Below are 19,868 nucleotides of genomic sequence, written 5' to 3'. Positions count from 1 at the left end.
ATTGCTTTTCTTAAGCTGCTAGTAAAGAATGATTATCTCTTTACAAAATATTTCTTGGATCAAAATATTTGCTGTGCAATATTTAAGTATTATAAAGCTCTGTTGAAAGTGATGTTAGCCTCAATTAAAACAATAGGCCGATTCCTGAATCATTCAATCCTGATTGCTGCAGTGCTTGGTTTGGAATGGTGGTATGTCCAGCTTGTTCAGACTTTGCCACTACCTGAATAGGAAAGTCACTTCAATATAATGTGGCAGCCATCCATATAAGCCCCGTTACCAAATGCACCCAGAGATCAGCTCATAGAGGATAACTTTCATGTATTGAAGAATTCAGAATACAAAACTTTATAGTCTCACTGAACAGGTTATTTCTCCACCAAAAACTAAGGTAGTATTTGTCAGCTCCATGCAGTATATCCACTGTTTTAGCAAGATTCATTAAATGTCCAGACAGGTAAGTCTCCTCTGTTGGTCATTATAAGAAGCTGCAAAGCTCAGAGAAAACCACTGAAATGAAAAGCAGCCACTGAAGATATTCTAAGATAGACAGATAATTTACCTAAACTCAGACTGAGCTCCTCTGATTTCCCACACATTGGTCAAATAAAGAAAATACCAATATGAGAGACAGTTCTGGAGTTTAACATACCCTTTTGAGATTATCAGAACATTGTAATATTAACTCTACTGAGGAATAATTCGGACTTTGTGCTTGCATAACTCAAAGAAGTCAGATCAAATATCTGACAAAGTTATATAATAACAGAATACATGTAAAAATTCATGCAATGAAGAAAGATTCAGAACAAAGTAGCTAAGACATCAGTAGAACACCCTCTGGTTAATGATTGATATAACAGGAAAAAAAAGTTTCTATAGGTTTCAAGTTCAGAGTTTTTTGATTTTGTGTTTAAACCCACAAACAGATTAGCAACATCTTTTATATAAAAATCAGAGAGTTCTGTGCTAAACTTTGGAAAGCTGGCTCTCCTAAGCTAACCAGCATTTCCAATCAAAATTAGCTATGGTAAGCTACCCATGGTAAAGGCCACTGAAAAACAGGACATGCAAATGGCATAATACCAGAATTCAGAACTTCCTTACAGTTTTAGCTTTTCTGGTAGACCACTGTGATTTAACAGCTAGAAAGGTAAAGGTGTAGTTTATTTTTTTGTAAGGTAAAAATCTCTTTGGAAACCACTGTATTATAATTACAGATATAAGGCAACTATCTTTAATATTAAAAGGCTTTTGAAAAAAGTCACACCCACCTTTCTCTTCATCCCTTTGGAAGGGATTTTGTAGCTCAGAAACCATCTGGCTAAAAGTAATTGAGTGTGTAATCCTTTGCACTTGCATCCATGCCCTTCCAGCACCATTCCTTTAAAGATGGAAGCCTGGGGATCTGGCTGTAGGCCCAGGCAAAAGGCGAAAAGAAGTGAATAGAGGCGACAACCACACAGTCTAAGCCTGAGGCTGCATTAACTACTTCATACCTCCTTTTATTTTTCCTTGAAAAGCAATGGCAGCAGCTGATGAAAACCTCAGAGTCAAAACTCCAATGGCATTGGAGAAGAACAGGGAGAACTCAGGCTTGAAAGACACATCTCTGGCCTTCCGCACATTCCCAGGGAGTGCAAGATTTGGGCAGGGATCAAACCTATGCACTGAAGGGGTTTGTCCTGTTACACTCCCTTTTTTTCTGTGGCAAGAGATTATCTGCATGAGAAGCACCCAAAACACCCAACTATTAATATCTTCTCAGCACTGGAAATCATGACCATCCATCAGAGGATTATCAAAGACTGGTTTATGAATGAGTCAGACTACAGACCTAATATCATTTATGAGTTAGGGCAGACATGGATATTTCATGCAGGTCAGACAAAAAGCGTACGATTTTCTGTCATGATCATTTATGAGGTCCTGACCTTAATGTAACCTCTCTTACAGTGCCTATGACTTGTTTTCTTTGGTAATTCCTGTGAATTAGCTTTTTTGCTTAGCTGTCTAAACTAATTTTTATCACATGTAAAAGCCTTTTCACGAAGCAACAGAACAGCTTCTTACCTTTAAAAAAATCTCTGCTTTTTTCCTGCGTATTGATACAATTTCACAGTGAGGACAATTTTACATAAACTATTTTCCACTCCACTGAATGTTATGTCGCTCTACATGAATATATTTCTTGGTTGATGCTAAGGCAAAATATTGCTGTAAATGCTGTATTTTCATAAATGCTATTCTTTGACTTTTAATAGATTCATTCCATGCATACTATCAATATCAATTATTACTGATAGACCTGTATTAAGCTGCTAGCATGCAATTTCCTCTGCTGTCCCCAGAGCCTTCACTTATGAGTCAAAGGGGGAAAAAAAAAATCACTGGCTCTTCTGTATTTTAAGGAAACAAAGTGATCAAGATGAAGGAAGAAGCTCCAATGATTTGAAAAACTCCAGTCAGTAACACAAAAACAGAGAAAGGGAATTTGAGATTTAAAAGGTAATAAGTGGGGAACAGGGATTTTATTTTGTCTTTTTTTTTTAAAAAAAAAAAAAAGCCATTGAAGTTATAACAACACAGAATGGCCAAATTCGGAGCCAGCTGTAGATATCGGTAAGCCAAATAGTGACAAATTAATGCCAGGTCCAGCAAAAGTATAGCAGCTGTAAGTTTCTGATAGCATATAGCATACGAGAAATCCCTATGATCGTAATGCTAATAATGCAAAAGATGAAAGACAGCTTGACTTTGCCCAGTTTAGACTCCTTTTAAGTATCATTTGGCTCACATTGAGACCCACATTTTGTTCTCTTCTACATTAGTTTAAATCTAAATTTTGAGTAATTGACTCCAGGGTTATATTCTTCTAAAGGAGACTAAAGATCAGTGCTGCCTAGACTTGTTTCTGGAACAGGCCCAAGAATACTAGCAATAGCTACATATTTTATTCTAGCTTTTCAGTATGTTGGGAGCAATTAAACGAAGTGCATTAAATCCAAATGCAGTGACTGATTCCTCATTAACTCATACCTAAACCCAATTTTTCCTTGGCTTTTTAGAATTTGTGAGTACTGTTATATTCTTGTTTGACTTTGTCCATTTTGTAACTGACTAGTTATATACCTTATGAGTATGCTTTACACTTTATCAGTCTCCTCAGCGTTTTTAGGGTTTCTGAAACACCGTACAAAGTTCTCCCTATTTTTATAAAGGCATCCATTATTACAGAGACTGAACTTCTGAGGTGCAAGTTTTGTCACTTTCTGGAAATAACAAACCCTTAAAATTGTGTTTTCAAGCTATGCTATATTTGGTGATGGCTCAGAACAAACATGAAATAGTGAATAACACATTACCTTTAATCATCTAGCTTGTACAATTATATAATAAAATAACACAAACTGAGGATAGGTTCAGAGCCAGTTCTGTCCAACTTCCTATTTACCCATTAAAACTGTCACATTTTAAAAGGAGTACCAAAGTGGTTCTGCTAATACAGCTTCACAGCAGGAACAAAGACCTTGGGAAAAGATTTTGGCCAATTCCTGTTCCATTTTCCTAGAAAGATATACCTGCTAATTTAATTCAGGGCAAGAACAGTGTAAGGTATGTCTGCTTCAGGAGAATTCTGCAACAAGACTTCATATCCACAGAGACTACAATGGCAATAGACTCTTGCATTCTTATTTGAGTTGCCATCAAAACCAAATCTCACAAAAGGCATTGGCTAAATATCAAGGAGTTCAGATCTCCAGCTGCCTTTAGTCTGTGTTGCTCAATGGTTTACACGGGCCAACTGAAAACATGGTGCTCTGTGTGGTTGGAAGCATATCATATATAGACAGGGAGTAAAAGAGATAAAGGTGCCGCAAAGCAGTCCAAACACATTCGATCACTCCTATTCCTGAACTTACAGTCTTCTGTAGCTTTTTTTTTTGCAGTTCAACACTGCAGAAAACACATGACCTTTCAGGAAAGTCTTCAGCCTCCGTCTTTAAAGACTTTGAAGACATGAGGCACAGGAGAAAAGTTACAGTAACAACAGCAGTCAGCCAGGGTATGAGACATTTCACAAGAACCAATAGGTATTTACTAAAGCTTCCCATGCACATGAAGTTTGGGACACAGTTTATCGTCCTTATTTTACTTTTTAAAGCTGAGGCTTCACCTCACAAAAAAACAGGGAAGGGAAACACATTCACAAGAAGCATCCACTTCAGCTTTGGAAGACCAACCAGGAAATCCTTCAGAGTGGATGCAGCTTGGAGGACTGCCTATAGAGGCTTAAGTCAATATGCATAACATTACCTATAATGTTGTGATATTCTATTTCTTAAGCAACTTTTGATTCCTTCATTTATGAAACAGATGGTAGGCTCAGAGGTGTTTGCTGATTGGATGTTCAGTGTGAAAGTTCCCTCACAGTGTTGTGAGGCACCAGTTTGGCTGCTGAATTGGCCTGAAATGGAGGACAAGGGGAGTCATTAGCAGTAACTATGCATACTAATTAGGTAGTTACTGGCACAGAGGCAATGTATCATCACCTTGACTTAGTGCACAGTCAATTTCAGCTTTTACAGTTTAAGGTCTCCATCATCTCACTTCATGTTATCTAGTGCTGAAATCTTTACCCCCTAATTAATAATGGAGCTGCAGAGAATTTGAACAACCTGCTGTGCAGTGAGCATATGTTTGTGTCACTATTAAAGCTATTAATCTGGGAACAGTGTGTAGAGGCGCAGGCTGTGAGCTTCTCTGCTGTGGGGCACAAACTGTGACTAGGGCTTCAGAATTATTGTCAATAGTCAGCTGAGTATGGATCCTAAACAATGCTGCTGCCAAAGGGCTAATCTGATCCTAAAATGCTTGAAAAGAGTGAATAGAAAGACAGAATCAAGAAGTTTTATTTCCCTTAGTTTGGCATTAGGGTAATTAGTATTGTAATACAGACTTTAGTTTTAATATCTGCAGTCCAAAACCGCTATTAGTAAATTATAGATGAGAAAAGCCTCAAGAATAATGAAACTTTGGAAGATATGCCATCATCACTAATGTACAGCTGAATCTGCACCTGAACAAGAGACAGTTAAGATGTAAACTGCGATCACAGCCTGTAAGTATGTAAATGAGGAACAGATTTTGGTAAATGTCTTCAAAGGCAAAAGACAAGAAGTCCTAGTGTCAGGAAGCCAAAATTAAACATAGGTAGACAAATACTAAAAATGAATCCTATGAGAGCTACTTTTTATTTTAATAATATTGCTAATAACCAGATATTGGACCTGACCAGCATCTTTGGGGGTTTCTTTTTTAGCCATTTTTAAACATCTTTTCTAACAGTTTTCCTGTACAGCAGGGTTCTAGATGAGTTCCAACCTGTACCTTGCATACAAATGTCTCTGAATCTTTCTATTGTCCTGTTCAAGCAATATCTCCTAGCATCTATTTGCCTTAGATTTACTGCAGATATATAGTGGGCTAATGTTTTCAAGGATTTTTTTTTCCCCCTAAAAGACATGTTACATCCTTCTCTAGACAGGACTGCTTCAAAACTGCTCTAATGCATATTCCCAGCTTTGGTTTGTTGCTCCTAAACGCTTTTCCCCCTGCTTGTCTTTAACATGTTTACACAGGTAAATGGCTTTACCTTAAATTCTCTTTTGCATTGAGTAGTCTCTTCACTGAGAAGCAACCAAGCTCAGTTTTCCTCTTTCTTCCTCACGTCACTATTTTGTACTTCTTCAACATTGGTACCTGCCGCAAAACTGAGATGCTCTGTCTAAATAATTGTTAGCACGCACTTTAACTTGCTACTGTACTGTTACATATCACAAGTGGAAAATTACTTCAGAGTAAGAGCATGCCAAGTTTTCAAACATTGGCTTTCATTTTTGCACATGCAATTATTTGCTGGCACAAATCACACACAGATGGCTAAATATATGATTGTACCTCACTAAAATTTACAGAGGCACATTAGAGGCTAGGCTGAAATTGTAGTCCTAAAGATCTAACGTGAGTCTCAAAAACCCCAGGATATTTAGAATTAGTACACTTAGTTTGGCACATCATGACTAAGTAGTATAAGACAAACAATATGCAATATCATCAAAGTTCATCATAATCAAGCTCACAAAAGGATGCATTATTGATATAATGTCAGTCTTCTTTGCAGAGCATTCTTTGTCAAGATTTTCCCCTATTTGATGCTCTTGACCATTAAAAAACCTTATAAGCTAAGAGTCCTCAGTTCATCAGAGGAAAAGATCAGGATATAAGTTTGCTCATTCATTCTCCCTCCCCACCTACCTCCCCATCTTTGGTGATGCAAAGAAACATCACTATTGTTAGTTTGTTTGAGCTTTCCTCCAGTCAGCTTCCTGGTAATTTTATTTTATTCTTCTTAATTTTAGCACTGGGAAAGACGGATGGTAAAGACTCATAAAGGAGATCTTTACAATCCAGTCATTCTTATTAGGTTCTCTCACCTTTTATTTATCAACATAAAGAACAACTTGTAATTGCGTACACACAAAATACCTCCAACCTTCCTTAACCATAAGAGAGACTGTCTTTTGATGCAGCTGAACGTGGGGCAAAAGGGTACTGTTAGGGCCCAGGTTAGGCACTTGATATTTCTACACTGAAAAAGTACAACTTCAATAGTATGGACACGTGCAAACAATTATCCTTGCCACATCTGCCCTAAGTGATATTACCTACAGTATTTATCTGCTTTGTAAGGAAGTTTGCAATGTAAGTAATCATAAAGCAAGCTGGAAATACAACCTCCATTAATCTAAAGCACATGTAAATGCTTAATTTAATTTTTCCATAAATTTCCAAATGAATGAGGCTCATGGTATTGAAAAATAAAAACAGCTTGGCCTTTGACTTCGTTTGAGATTACTTTTCCGCATTACTGTCCTCAACAGTGTTTCTTGCAGGCTTTGGAAGAATTAGATGAAAAGCATTCAGACAATATCCATTTGATCTTTGCACATTAACACCCAGACTCAACAAGGCAGAGAAGCATTTAAAGTAAGTACACATTCAAACATCAGCACAATATGCCTCAAGGAGAACTGAAGGCATTGGTGGTTAAACCTTATTGAGATGTATTGTCAAACAAAATGAATATACGCAAAGATCAGAACATCACTTCCAGCTTGCACAGCCTACATAATACATCAATAGCCTTGTCTCTTCTGCTAAGAAGTTTTTCATATTTAGTGTTCCTGAAGAGAACCATTTAATTAAACACAGATTGAGAGAGGCCGTTCACTACAATCTGAGTTTCATTTTGTTTTGCATCCATTGTCAATGAACATAAATTGTAGAGCTATTAAACATAGAACTCAAAGTTTCACACTGCTTAAGCAAAGCAGAAAGGAGTTTAACTACACACATAGTGACATTGCAATCAGCCAGGATATATGACTGGGGTGTACAGTCATATATGTGCTAGTCTTGATCAAGCTAATTTAATCAACAGAAGAGAAGACACAGTAGAACAGGCTTAATGCAAGCTTAGGGTAAGCAGTAAGCCAGCAGGGTATCCAGTAAGCCTGTAGAGCCTATGCTGCTGCCATCCATGCCTTTCACACATACTGGTTGTCAGAGATGGTTGCAACTCTTCAGTCCTTAGGGAGGATTTGTGCCCTACATAAACTACATAGGCTGTTGGGGAGGGCAGGAAGGAAGAGGGCTAATTGATATCAGCTGGCAATATGTGTTTGCTGATCAGGTTGGGAAGACAGTGTCCACCACTCACCTGCTAACATATGCCTTACATCAGAGCAAACAGGAGGTGATGCAAGAGTCAGGTGTTCGGCTCAGTGTTAGAGCTTCCCACACTGGGAATTTCCACCTCGCCAGGTGACAGATTTAATGCCTTTGTGTTCATCAGATCGTGCAAAGCAAGTCATTACATTCAATTTTCATTCAATGCAGACAAAGTGCACCCCATTTACTCGAGAGAGACAGAAGCCCTCATGTTGAGAGACTGATAAATGGAACGGATGCATCTTTGACAGTGCCAGCATCTGGAGGCATTACTATTTTAATATTTACTTTGCCTAACGTGTTTTATTTTAAAATGTAATTCTCTCACCTCTGTAAAAAAAGCAACATGATGTAGCAAATCATTTTTACAGATTCACTGCTAAGCATGTATTTCAGAATAGTAAATGACATTCAGAAATGAGCCTGGCCCCAGTGGTGGTCAACAGCAGATGGGAGGGTAACAGATTCTACCTACAATGTCACAGCATAAAATAGGAAAGCAAATACATGTGAAAAACTAAAAGGCAGCAGTGGTAGCATCCAGACCCTTCCATCATTGCCATGTTGTGAAAGAAATATTGTGGCCCACAAAGCTCTCGAAGTTTCAGTTTCAAAGTTAAACTCAAAGTTTGACCAAGAGTTTAGAGAGCCTAATTTAAATTTTTCCTCTCATGGGAGGTGAGCCAAATTCCAGCACAAGGAAACAAACAAGAAAAAAGTCAGATTTCTCAAATGAAACAATCTTGCTTGGCCTAAGGATTTTGGCAGACAAAGCCTTAGGTATAGTCAATTTATGTAGCTGTAACTTTTTACTCATTAGCAGACTCATTCTCCTTCATTGCCCACAATTTCTTTATGTAACACTATTAAAATAACTTACAGAAAGCATTAAACTGAGGACAATGTCTACGTGCAACGTCTTTCTAATGTTTCCAGGACATATGAGGCAGCTGTGTGGCAAGTTGTGACTACAGAGAATAAAAATGAAGGGGATTCCGCAAAGCCATTCCATCAAACTTATTTCTTTAAGGGCATCAGCAGAGCTAGGAACTGCCTCAGATTTCATCAAGGAATAGTTGTTTTCCAGTCTTTTTTTTAAAGAACAAAGGTGAGCACTTTAATTTCTTTTTTTTGCATAAGTCATTCAGTTTTATTGGCCTGCCTAGCTCCAAGCAAAACCATTCCGTGTATTCTTGAGCTGCGTATAAGCCTGCATACCTTTACCCATTTTTCCTACTCGAACTCTTTCCTCCACTGTTTCCCACTGTCCTCAATAAAATTTCACCTTCTGCTGGGTGGTGCAACCCTACCTAGCATCAAAGCAGGATAACATAGTTTTCACCAAACAGTGACAGTTATACTGTGAAATGTCTTATTTGAATCTCAAACCGCACCAGGACAAAACCCAAACTCCTTTCAATTCAATTTAATCGATTTAGGTCCTTCAAATACACAAGCTTAAAAAATCCTTTTAGCAATCCCTCTGCCTTTCTGGTCTCTATCTGTTCTGTATTCACCCTAGTTTAAGAAGATGCCCCAAGTAAGCTTTCCTTAACTTGCTGGCTACAAACTGACTGCTTTGCTGTAGTCATGGTTAACTGGTTTGTCTCAGTGCTGTTCTCACTGCTTCCAGCAAAAGGGTTTCAGATCTAGAAAGCACAGCTGCTGCTTACCAGACCTTCCCCAGTCTCCCACCCTCACTATTTTCCTTTTCCCCCTGCAAAGAGCACATTTCAGAGAAAGGATACTCTCTGAGAACTTGGAAAACACCCTACAGAAAAGAGTTCTGTGTTAGAAAACAAAGAAAAAAAGGAAGAGTTGCCACTTCCACCAGCACAGAATATTAATGACCTTCAGAGCAACTCAACATCAGAACAGAGAGCAGCTTTTGTCTGAAGACCTGGGACATCATATACTGTCAAAGGACCTCAAATCTATGAAATTCATTGCAGCAGAATACTAATAAGAGTTTATCACACTTTGAAGACTACTATTACAGGAATCAAAGCCAGGCTGCCTGTGGCCATTTTAAAAACTTGAGCTAGCCACTATCCTCTATCAGTTCAGATACTTAGGTTAGAGATTGACGGCATATTTGTAACACACCCGTGAGTCAAGCACATTGTAGGTAGTAAAGATCGAGCCATTGTTTAGAAAACAGATGGGTTTTTTTCTCCTACAGATGAGGGAGGGAATAATGCTAACATTCTCTTTGCACTAGTAACAGGTATTACTACCCATGGCAAGGAGAGAAATCAAGACTGTAACATACCTTTTGGTCTGGAAATCTTCTTTTATTGACAGTATGAGTTAATAAATGATGTCAGGTTGACCAGCAAGAAACCTGACAGACTTTGCAACATGAAGATGATTGAGCTCTAATTTTCACTATTCTGCTCCACTGGCAATGACACAAGCTAAATATATGATAGTAACAAGGGAAGTGGAGATGAGTTACAACTTCTTTACCAAAAATATTCCTCCATATTTACTTAATGTAGCCTCTTATTACATTAAGATATCACCTACCCTTAATAAGAATAATTGTACATTGTCTCAAGAAATTTGTTTTCAAGTTACATCCAAATTTTTGTGTGTAGAGAGAGACAACAACTATTCCATCACCCGGACTCCTTTCTCTCCCCCAGGAAATAAAAAAACCCTAAAACATATTTCTGTTCAAGAGATGAGGAATATCCTGCAACATCCTCTCAGTCTTCATTCAAAGCATCTCCCAGAAAAATTCCAAGTACAATCTCTTTTCTGCACTGGCAGCAATTGGTCTTCTCATGTTAGACAGTTTTTGGAATAAAATTGTTCCATAAAAAAAAAATTCTGCAGAGAAGGCTGCAAATGTGTTCTCCAACATTTTGATAAAAATATCAACCATTTTCTTTTTCGCTGCAAACTGCAAAATTATTCACTTAGAAATGTAAAGCAGAAAGTACAGAGCCCTGAGTCAAATCAAATATGTTTTAAATACTCTTCTTCCTAAGAGTTAATAAGACTGAATTTATAACATCAATTTACAAAATGCAATTCATTTCTTAATTAGGCAAAATGAACACTCCTAGTTTGGAAGCACTGATGAGTGTACACAGTTAATCTCGGCCTTATTTGCTTTTATTTAGTGTCTTTTATCTGTACCTTTGCTTTGGCTAGGTAAACTCCAAAGGTTTTTATACTGGGGTTTTTTTCCTCATTTTTTTCATTCCCACTAAAGTAAAGGATGACAGGTAATAATATGATGTGTGGTAGAAGGACAAATGCTGACAGACATTGTGTTACTTTGCTTCAATTAGGCTCTAATTACTTCTTCTCTTCAATTAGAAAAATCACATGAACCAATTATGCCAGATAATGTGTGCTTATCCTATTCAAACTACACAATGGGTAAGGTCTATTCACACTGATTATCTTCAATTTATGCTTTTAGCCTTTTTTTCCCCTTCCGTCTGCATGGCCCATTACAGTTTTAGAGTGGAAGCTCTTAAGCAGTTCACAGTATTATGATATCATTCATAACAATTGTTATGTTTTGATGGAAGAATAATTTTGATGCCTTGAATGCAGAGGGGAAAATCTTTTTGGATTGAATGTATTCCATTTTCGCTATTTTGGTTAACAATATTCCCATGATTTTTTAAATAAATATGATACAATGTGGTCTACTGTTAATGGACAGAGCTGAGTGAAACAGTTGGTTCTATGGGAACAAAGACAGATTTCAAAACCAAACACACGGTATTGTACACAAGAACTGCTCACTCATTGTCAGCACAGAGATATCAGTCCTAAAAGCCGCATCGGGCCTCATTCATGGATGGTCTGCAGAGTAGAAGGCAGTTGGCAAAAGCAAAGTGACAAGCATAAAACCTAAAAGTGGAGAAAATATTAGAATGTTTTTCTGCAAAATAAATGGGGGGGAAACCATGGTGTAAATCCTCCCCAGTCATAGAACAGTCCAACAGATCTGGATGAGCAGAAAATCCTGAGAAACAACGCTGAATACTAGAGGCAGTTTAAAGAATTTCATCTCTTCTTTTATAAGGATTTAAGGGATTCTGCTGATACATGGTTTTATCTCTCCTTGTGCTCAGCTGAGGAATTAACTCCTTTTAAAAATCCAAGGATTAAATACAGAATACACCCTTTGCTGTCCAGCCACCTCCAGAGACGGTCAAACACCAGGTAAGGTGTCATCCAGAATCAGCTTCAGCTGTCTCAGTAAATGGGAGTATTTCTTACTTAAAACACAAAAGCTCCACTCACACTGGCTTGCTTGAATAGAATTCATATGCAAAGAGGAGTCATCTGTTTTCTGTGGAACTGAGTAGATACAAAAAGACAACAAACAAAAACAACAAGAGGTTCTCCAAACCGATACTCTTTCTTTCACCAGGAGAGAAGGAAGGAGGAAAAAAAAAAAAAAAAAAGACAACCCTTGAGTACTCAGTCATCCCAGAAAAGACTTCCAGACACCACTAAAAGTACAGTGATCCCTCCACAACACGAGACAAACCAATCTTTCTCCTGAAGGAAAAACAACATCTCTGAGCCTACAATTTTAAATGTGAAATGGATTATTTTCCCCTGTGTACCTCATCTACTGTATATCACATGCTATTTCATTGCCCAGTCACTCAGTCTCATAAGGTCTTCCTGCAATTCTTTATAGTCAGCTCTTGTCCATACCCCTCTGAACAGCTTTCTGGCATCAGCATACATTCCTTTTCCTAACATTTGGAGGACACATTGGCTCAAAGGTCTTTTTTGGTTTACCTCATTATGTTTTGAATTCACCGTAGCTTATAACGTTTTCTATATTCTTCATTTGGACTCAGCAAATTTTTAAATTCAATTTTTAAAGGATGATTTTTTGCTACTGGCATCCTTTCTTGCCCTAATGATTAGCTACCCTAAGCACTTTTTTATCCTTTCTCAAGCCTTTCCACAGAGACACTATGCATTGGCCCTGTGTTTCAAATATGTTTTTATTAAGTGGCATCCAGGTTACATGCAAGGATTTAATTCTTTTTGATGTCCTTTTTAGCTTCTTTAGTAATAGAATACTTCAATTGGAAGGGACCTACAATTATCATCTAGCCCAACTGCCTTACAAATTCAGGGTGTACCAAAAGTTAAAGCATGTTATTAAGGGCATTGTCCAAATGACTCTTAAATACTGACAGTCTTGGGGCATTGACCACCTCTCTAGAAAGCCTGTTCCAGTGTTTGACCACCCTCCCAGTAAAGAAATGCTTCCTAATGTCCAGTCTAAACCTTCTCTGACACAGCTTTGAACCATTCCCACATGTCCTATCATGGGATAAAGGGAGAAGAGGTCAGCACCTCCATCTTCACTTCTCCTCCTCAGGAAGCTGTAGAGAGCAATGAGGTCACCCCTCAGCATCCTCCAAACCAGACAAACCCAAAGTCCTCAGCTGCTCCTCACAGGACATTCCTTCCAGCCCTTTCACCAGCTTTGTTGCCCTCCTCTGGATGCATTCAAGTCCCTTAACATCCTTCTTAAAATGTGGGGGCCAAGAACTGCACAGAGTTCTATTAACTGTCATCATTCAACAAACACTGGAGAGGAATCAGTAGGGTAAGCTTTCTAAGGTAAGCAGGACAAATCCAGAAGCATTTTTTGATATTCACAGGGGGAGCCCAGGAGAGTAGCTTTGCCTAGGGTATATTAAATTAGATTAATTCCATTCTAAAAGTTTTCTGACATGTTAAAAATAAATTGGGAATTAAAGACCCAAAGACTTTGTTAAATAAACTGACTTGTGATGACACAGCCATTGAGATTATTTTTTTCTGACTAACTTTCAGTCACATACATAAGCAATTAAAGCTCTGGTTTGTGAATATGACAAATATGAACAAAAATCACACTCTTTACATGTGGCTTACATACGCTACCTAAAAAGAAGGTTGCCCAAGAATAGTAAAATCATACTGCATAGTGAAATAAAAACAGGGCAGAAGCTAAAGAGTTAAAAGAAAGGCAAGTTATCTTCTACAATGTTACGAACATGAAATGTGTATTTGACAAAATGCAATTACAAAGAACTCTTTATATTACATGGTATAATGAATGCCATAATGGAACTTCAAACATCACAGGGAAAACAGTTCCCTATGACAGGCAGAATCATTTTTCATTGAATTATAACTTAAGACATGTAAACAACTGAAGTATTTGTCAGACCCCACTATTCTAAGAAGTTACTACAGAATTCTACACAGTTTAGGTAAGACAAGCCTGTATCAAAAACACTCTGGTTTAGCTAACAAGATTCTCTGTGATCAAAACACTCTGGAAAACTCAGCTTTGGAATTTCTCCTCCCTCCATCCCACATGTTTTTGAAGTCCAGATCCAGGTCCCACTAAACTCAGGGTCTCAATCACCTGCTTTCTCTGGCAGCAGAAGGGAAAGCAGCCAAGTAAATAGAGATTTCTCAGAAAATTTTTGCAGTGGCAGAAATCAAAAAAAATTAAAATATCAGATGCCAAGAGACTTCCAGTCCATCTGCTGGATCAAAGACTGGAACAAGTTTAAATGAGGACCTAAACTTTTAGAAGCTGATGTGAGCAGAGGTATTTCTATTCAGAGTCTTCCTGCTACCACTCAAAACTCAGTAAAACTCACAAAGTTTTTCTGAAGTTCAAGAACACTTGTCTAGCATTTTTGAGTTATAAAAGTGACAAAGAAATAGAAGTTAAATTTTTCAAGATGCTTTTTGCACTCAAAAAATATAGAACAGATTTGTTTTTGAAGACTAGACTTTCATTTCTCAATGCCTCACGCCTCTTCTTCATTTGATGGACATTAAACATGGCAGCTCTTGCCAACTTGACTGGAGTGACTACAAAACCTTTACAACTGTTTGCACCGACTCAGACTGAATCAATACTATTGCCCCATCTCTTTTTAATAAAAACAGTCAATTTCTGCAAATTGTCTTAAAGAGAGTCAGCTGGACAAGCCAATTGGTTTTGTCTGAGCTTGGACACTTAGGCTGGGAGAAAGGTAAGGAAGGTCATTATTTGTTTTAAACATGAAGGATGCTAGACCACATAGAACTGGTAAACTTATTTCTCTCATCTAATAAAAATAAACCGCTAAAAGTAACAACTTACAGTTCCTGTCATTATACTGGCTTCTATCCAGAAGTAGAAATAGCAGTACCAACAGTTCTGCGAGTAGGTTACTTTATCGCTAAGGAAAAAGAAATTCTTCTCTCTAATCCGAAGGGCTGCATTACTGGAGGGGTCATACAAAAAGGGCTTCTATTGAGTTCAGACATGCTCTTACCTTAATATAACTGAAATTTCTCTTTATAACCCTTCAGCAGTATTATGTGCTCTCCAACTGGTAAGAATATACTTGGAATTATTTGGGGGCAGGTATGCTACAGCAATAAAAACAATGCCAGAGACATGAAGCAGCAATTCAGCCAGGAAGAAGTTTCCATGAACACAAAAAAGGAAAGAAAACCCAGGTTTTAAAATGTATGTGTGCAAATTCACTGTCTCTTGGGTATTCATAACACTTTAGAAGTGAAATGCAGTCTATGAGCATGAAGTATTCTCATGGTTGGTTTAAACTATTCTGAATTGCGTTGCATTTACCCCCTTACAAATACTACTTAAAACCAATTATGACCTCTAAGTAAATGCTTTTATTTGAAACGTTACTTTTTATGGCAGGCATTATACCTTTATCATTCACCTCAAAGTTTCAGAAATAGATTACAAGAAAGGCAGAACTGAAATATTTTGCCCATGAAAAGAATTCATGTATGTGAGTCTCTTCCCAGATATTACCTGTTCTTGATAATGGTACAAAAAGAACTTTCGCATACAAACAGAAACAAACACTCACACAGAAGTCAACAGGTATCAAACACCACAGCAGGGAAGCAGACACCCAGAAGAAGCAAAAGACAAGACCTGAAAGTTTTATAGCATGCACGTTTCCTAGTTTTAGATATGAAAAATAATTTGAAAGAGTTGGGGTTTAAAGTTGCAACTTAACTGAATACTTAGTTATGCTAAAAAATCAGCTTTGAAATGGATTATTTGAAATTAGTTTTAGCACTAAAAGGAAAACAGGTCGATGCAACTTGGGAAGAAAAATGGGATTTTTCTAGGTAGGCAAACTCTGCAGTGAGCATTCAATCTAATAAAGTAGCAGATTTGGTTTTGGGGACTTATGTTTAACAATTATAATTATGGAACTGTATCAGCGATGAACACTGTTGTGAATACAATAGTATTGTGTTTTCAAACTACTGTATAATTCCTGGGAATACTTTGATGATTTTTCTGGCAACTCACCTATTTTATAAATTAGCAGGAGGCTTGACGAGATGAGAAAAAAGTTTCCTCCTCCCTAGATTTATATATGCTCAGTTATATTCATTGTTAGCACTGTTCTGAAGAACTTACTCATTGATATATAGTATGTGCTCTGTAAAACCTTTTTAATGTTTTAATGTTTTTATGTGCCCTGCATGTATCTCTTGCTTTTAAAAAAAAAATTGAACCATTTCAGAAATTAGGATCAGCTCAAAAAAGTAGTCATATAACTTGCCTCTTTTTTCATAAATGTAAAACACCTATATATTTCTTATTCCTCATGCTCAGGCAGGTAAAGGAAAGGCCAATGCCTTACATCATGGGTCAACAAAACTATAACAACAAAGAAATTTAAAAAAAAAAAAAAATCATAAGAAAGTGACTAATGCCTTCGGCAGGCCAAAAATTTTCAGTACATCTCATAATTCTGCCTGTTTTCCCTCCGTATGTCTCACTGAAGACATCTCGGGTTCTCCATTACATCTGCTCTCACAGAGGAGGCATGCACATCCAACAGGCTTTGGGTGCTAAACCAAATTAAATATATGTTCACATGCTCTAAGACTGTTTGCATCTCTGCCCTTCACTGCTGGAAAGGTTAAGGGCTTCCTCCTCTTCTAGCCCCCTTCTTTTCAGAAAAGGGGACACGGGAAATAAACGGGTATAATCCTCCCTCTCTCCAAGGATTAGGTCTGATTTTTCCCTCTTCCCCAACAGTGAGGCAACAGAAGTGAGGGAACAGAATCTAAAGGCCCTACTCATGGTACCTTCCTTCCTTTCCATGCCCCTCTCCACAACGCATGGGCTGCTCAGCTGTCTTACTGCCCTTTGTCTCTCAATTATTTTCCTCTCTTACCCCCAAAACACAGCTGAAAGTTAAGTATAGGGAAGAAATGCACTGTTGCTAAAAGTTGAAAGGAAATAACACTCTTTCTTTCGTAATTATATCCGTTCTAATAGATTAAAGCAGGTGCCACTGCAATACACCACTCATTCCCCTGTAGGGCTTCCATCTAAAGCATTATTTGTGTGTTTCAGGAAAAAAAAAAAAAGATACATCTAATTTCTTAAATAACGTCTTCAATTTCTGGGCATTTAGCCCAACCAGTCCTTAGTGCTATTGTAATGCAAGTAATAAATAAATTATTCCCTCTCCACTGACTAAGAAAATGATTGTTCCCATTTCACAGTTGAAAAAAAATAAATGACTTCCCAGATTCCCCAGAAAGTCTCCTCGAGCCTGTCAAGTGCCACAGCCACAAGATCTCTTTACTTCTTTTTAAGGCATCAGGTGACTTTACCAATTCCTTCAGAAACAGGGCATGCTACAGAAGGAAGCCACTGGAGAAAACAGGGCAAGTTTCTGAAGAGACTGTTCTCAGGTGCTCTCTGGCTGGGCTAGCAAGCACAAGGAGGGCTGGCAAGTTTGCCCATCTGATACCTGGAACAGGGATGCCTCATAGCAGAAGGACAGAAATCTCTCTTGTAGTGCTCCATGATTGGGAATTTGAAAGACATGGGAGTGGGAGCACTGAGGAACACTCCATAACACACAAAGTAACACTACATGTACAAGGTTCTTCACTCTAATAGCAGAGGCAGGTTTGGAGCAACCCAAACCTTCTTCCCTGTAAAACCGCAGTCAAAAGTCAACAGCTAACTCAGATTCAAATTACTGTGGGTATCGTAGCAGCTGGGAGCCAGCATGAGGGAGTGGGGGGTAAACCACAGCCAGAAGATAATGCCGAGAAGCAGCTGTTAGTCTGGAAGCAGGGTTAAAATACCCTTAAATAACACCTTTCAAAGGCACTTAGTATACAGAAACTCAAAGTGAGGTTGAAAAAAATTTAAATGCATCAGATTTAGCACATAATGGCTTGTGCTTTTTTTTTTTTGAAGTGCATTTTGGGTCCACCTCCTCAGTGGAAAATAAGAGACTAATGATACTGCCAATGTGACATATCCCACGGTGACAGAAAAGAACATGCTGGGAACAGCTTTTCTTAGCACATCATATTCAGTAGATAAGCTAAGGTTGTACACCACGTCCATGGCTTTGGCCACGTCCCCAGGAACCAGCACGCTCCACGGGCTCTGTGTTTCTCCTCTCCATTCAGCATTTGCTGCCCCTTACCTATTTCAAGCTGGTGACTGCAATGCAAGCAGTAACACACTGTCTCATTGAAACACCAGAGCCAAGCTCAGGATGGCAGAAAGCAGCAGTGCCGTCCCAACCTGCTCCCACCCATCCATGCCTGCTGCATTGTGTCCCAATGCAGTACTATTCCCAGTGCCACCACCAGACCTGGGAAGCAAGAGAGCACACTTCACCACAACCCTGACCTACTCACCCACCTCCTTCACAAGCCAGAGCTGAGGAATACAGAATTGTAGACACAGACTATCTTGAGAAACAACTTAGTGGAAGTTACCAAGGGATGTGAATCTGACTTTATAACAGAGACATGTACCAATTTGAGTTTGAGTCTAATTCCCAGAATGACATTATCTGTGTAGTCTTAATTTTTTATTATTCAAAGATTGCTAACTGTTCATATCTGCACAAATGCGTTCATGCTTCATTCATTCCAAGTCAATAATAATGGATTCTTACTATTGATTATACATGAGCCTTTTTGTCCCATCATAATGAAATTTTAATGTTGATGGTCCCCAAACTATTATTTCAACCTAATAACAGTGAGACTTGACAATTGCCTTGCTCTGCAAATTGCAGATAGAACTAATAAGGTCATCCTTAATAACTTTTTGTTTACCTGACATTTGGTAATTTTATAGTTATTATGTATTATTTTAAAGTCAGAGAAGTGTTTTGCAAAGAAATGTTGTCTCCCCATGGAATAAAATACGATTTTGCCAGGAGGAAGCCTTTCCCTTTCCTGCTCCCTGACACGCAGTACAGCACTTGCTGACATTACCTGAGCCCCTCATCCCAGGGGGAGAGGGATGCAGCTCCATAGCTGCAGCTCAAAAACATAATTACAAAAGTTGGAGGGAGCCGGGGGGGAAGAGCAAACACCTTTAAGTCTTAAAAAAAAAAATCTGCAAGGGAAAAACTTAATTTAAGAATCAGCAAGGATAGGATACCTAGTGATGTGGTATTAGCCTGGTTCAGTGAAACAGAGTATGTCTCCATCTTGCTGTGCATACAGCACCATTGTGGGACTGTCCTCAGGAGGTTTCTCCTTTCTGCCCCTCAGCATCCCCACAGTCCCGGGATAGCCAAGCACCCCACGACACCTCCATCACCACCAGGCCATAGCCAGGGAGCAGAGGTTTTTGTTCCCAAACCTATCTCTTCCCATTACCTGGTGCTGCTCACTGTTGGGCCTGTCACCTCGCTCCACTCCCGCCATGTTAGCAGGCAGCCCCTGCTGCTGCAGTGCACTGCCATGCAGTGGGGGTGGCCCGAGACTGAATCTCCACTTAAGCACAAAGAGCACACTTTTCCCTCCAAAACTGGGCTGTTTCCAACACTATTGATCCTTTCTTTGAAGGGCTGCAGAACCACTGTCAGTCACAGGCTACAGGCAAGGTGCTCTCCCCTGAGGTGCTGACAGGCAGTGCCTCTCCACAGAGCCTTCCAGAGCCAGCAGTGACCGGGGCAGGGCAGGCTCCCCTCAGGCACTGTAGAAACAACCACCCACCCCCAAAAACTGGGCTCCCCAGGCCCCAAAAGACA

This window comes from Nyctibius grandis, chromosome 4 (assembly GCF_013368605.1).
Source record: "Nyctibius grandis isolate bNycGra1 chromosome 4, bNycGra1.pri, whole genome shotgun sequence".
NCBI classification, from domain to species: Eukaryota; Metazoa; Chordata; class Aves; order Nyctibiiformes; family Nyctibiidae; genus Nyctibius; species Nyctibius grandis.
The sequence above is the reverse complement of the archived record's forward strand: the minus strand, read 5'-3'. Positions refer to the sequence as shown.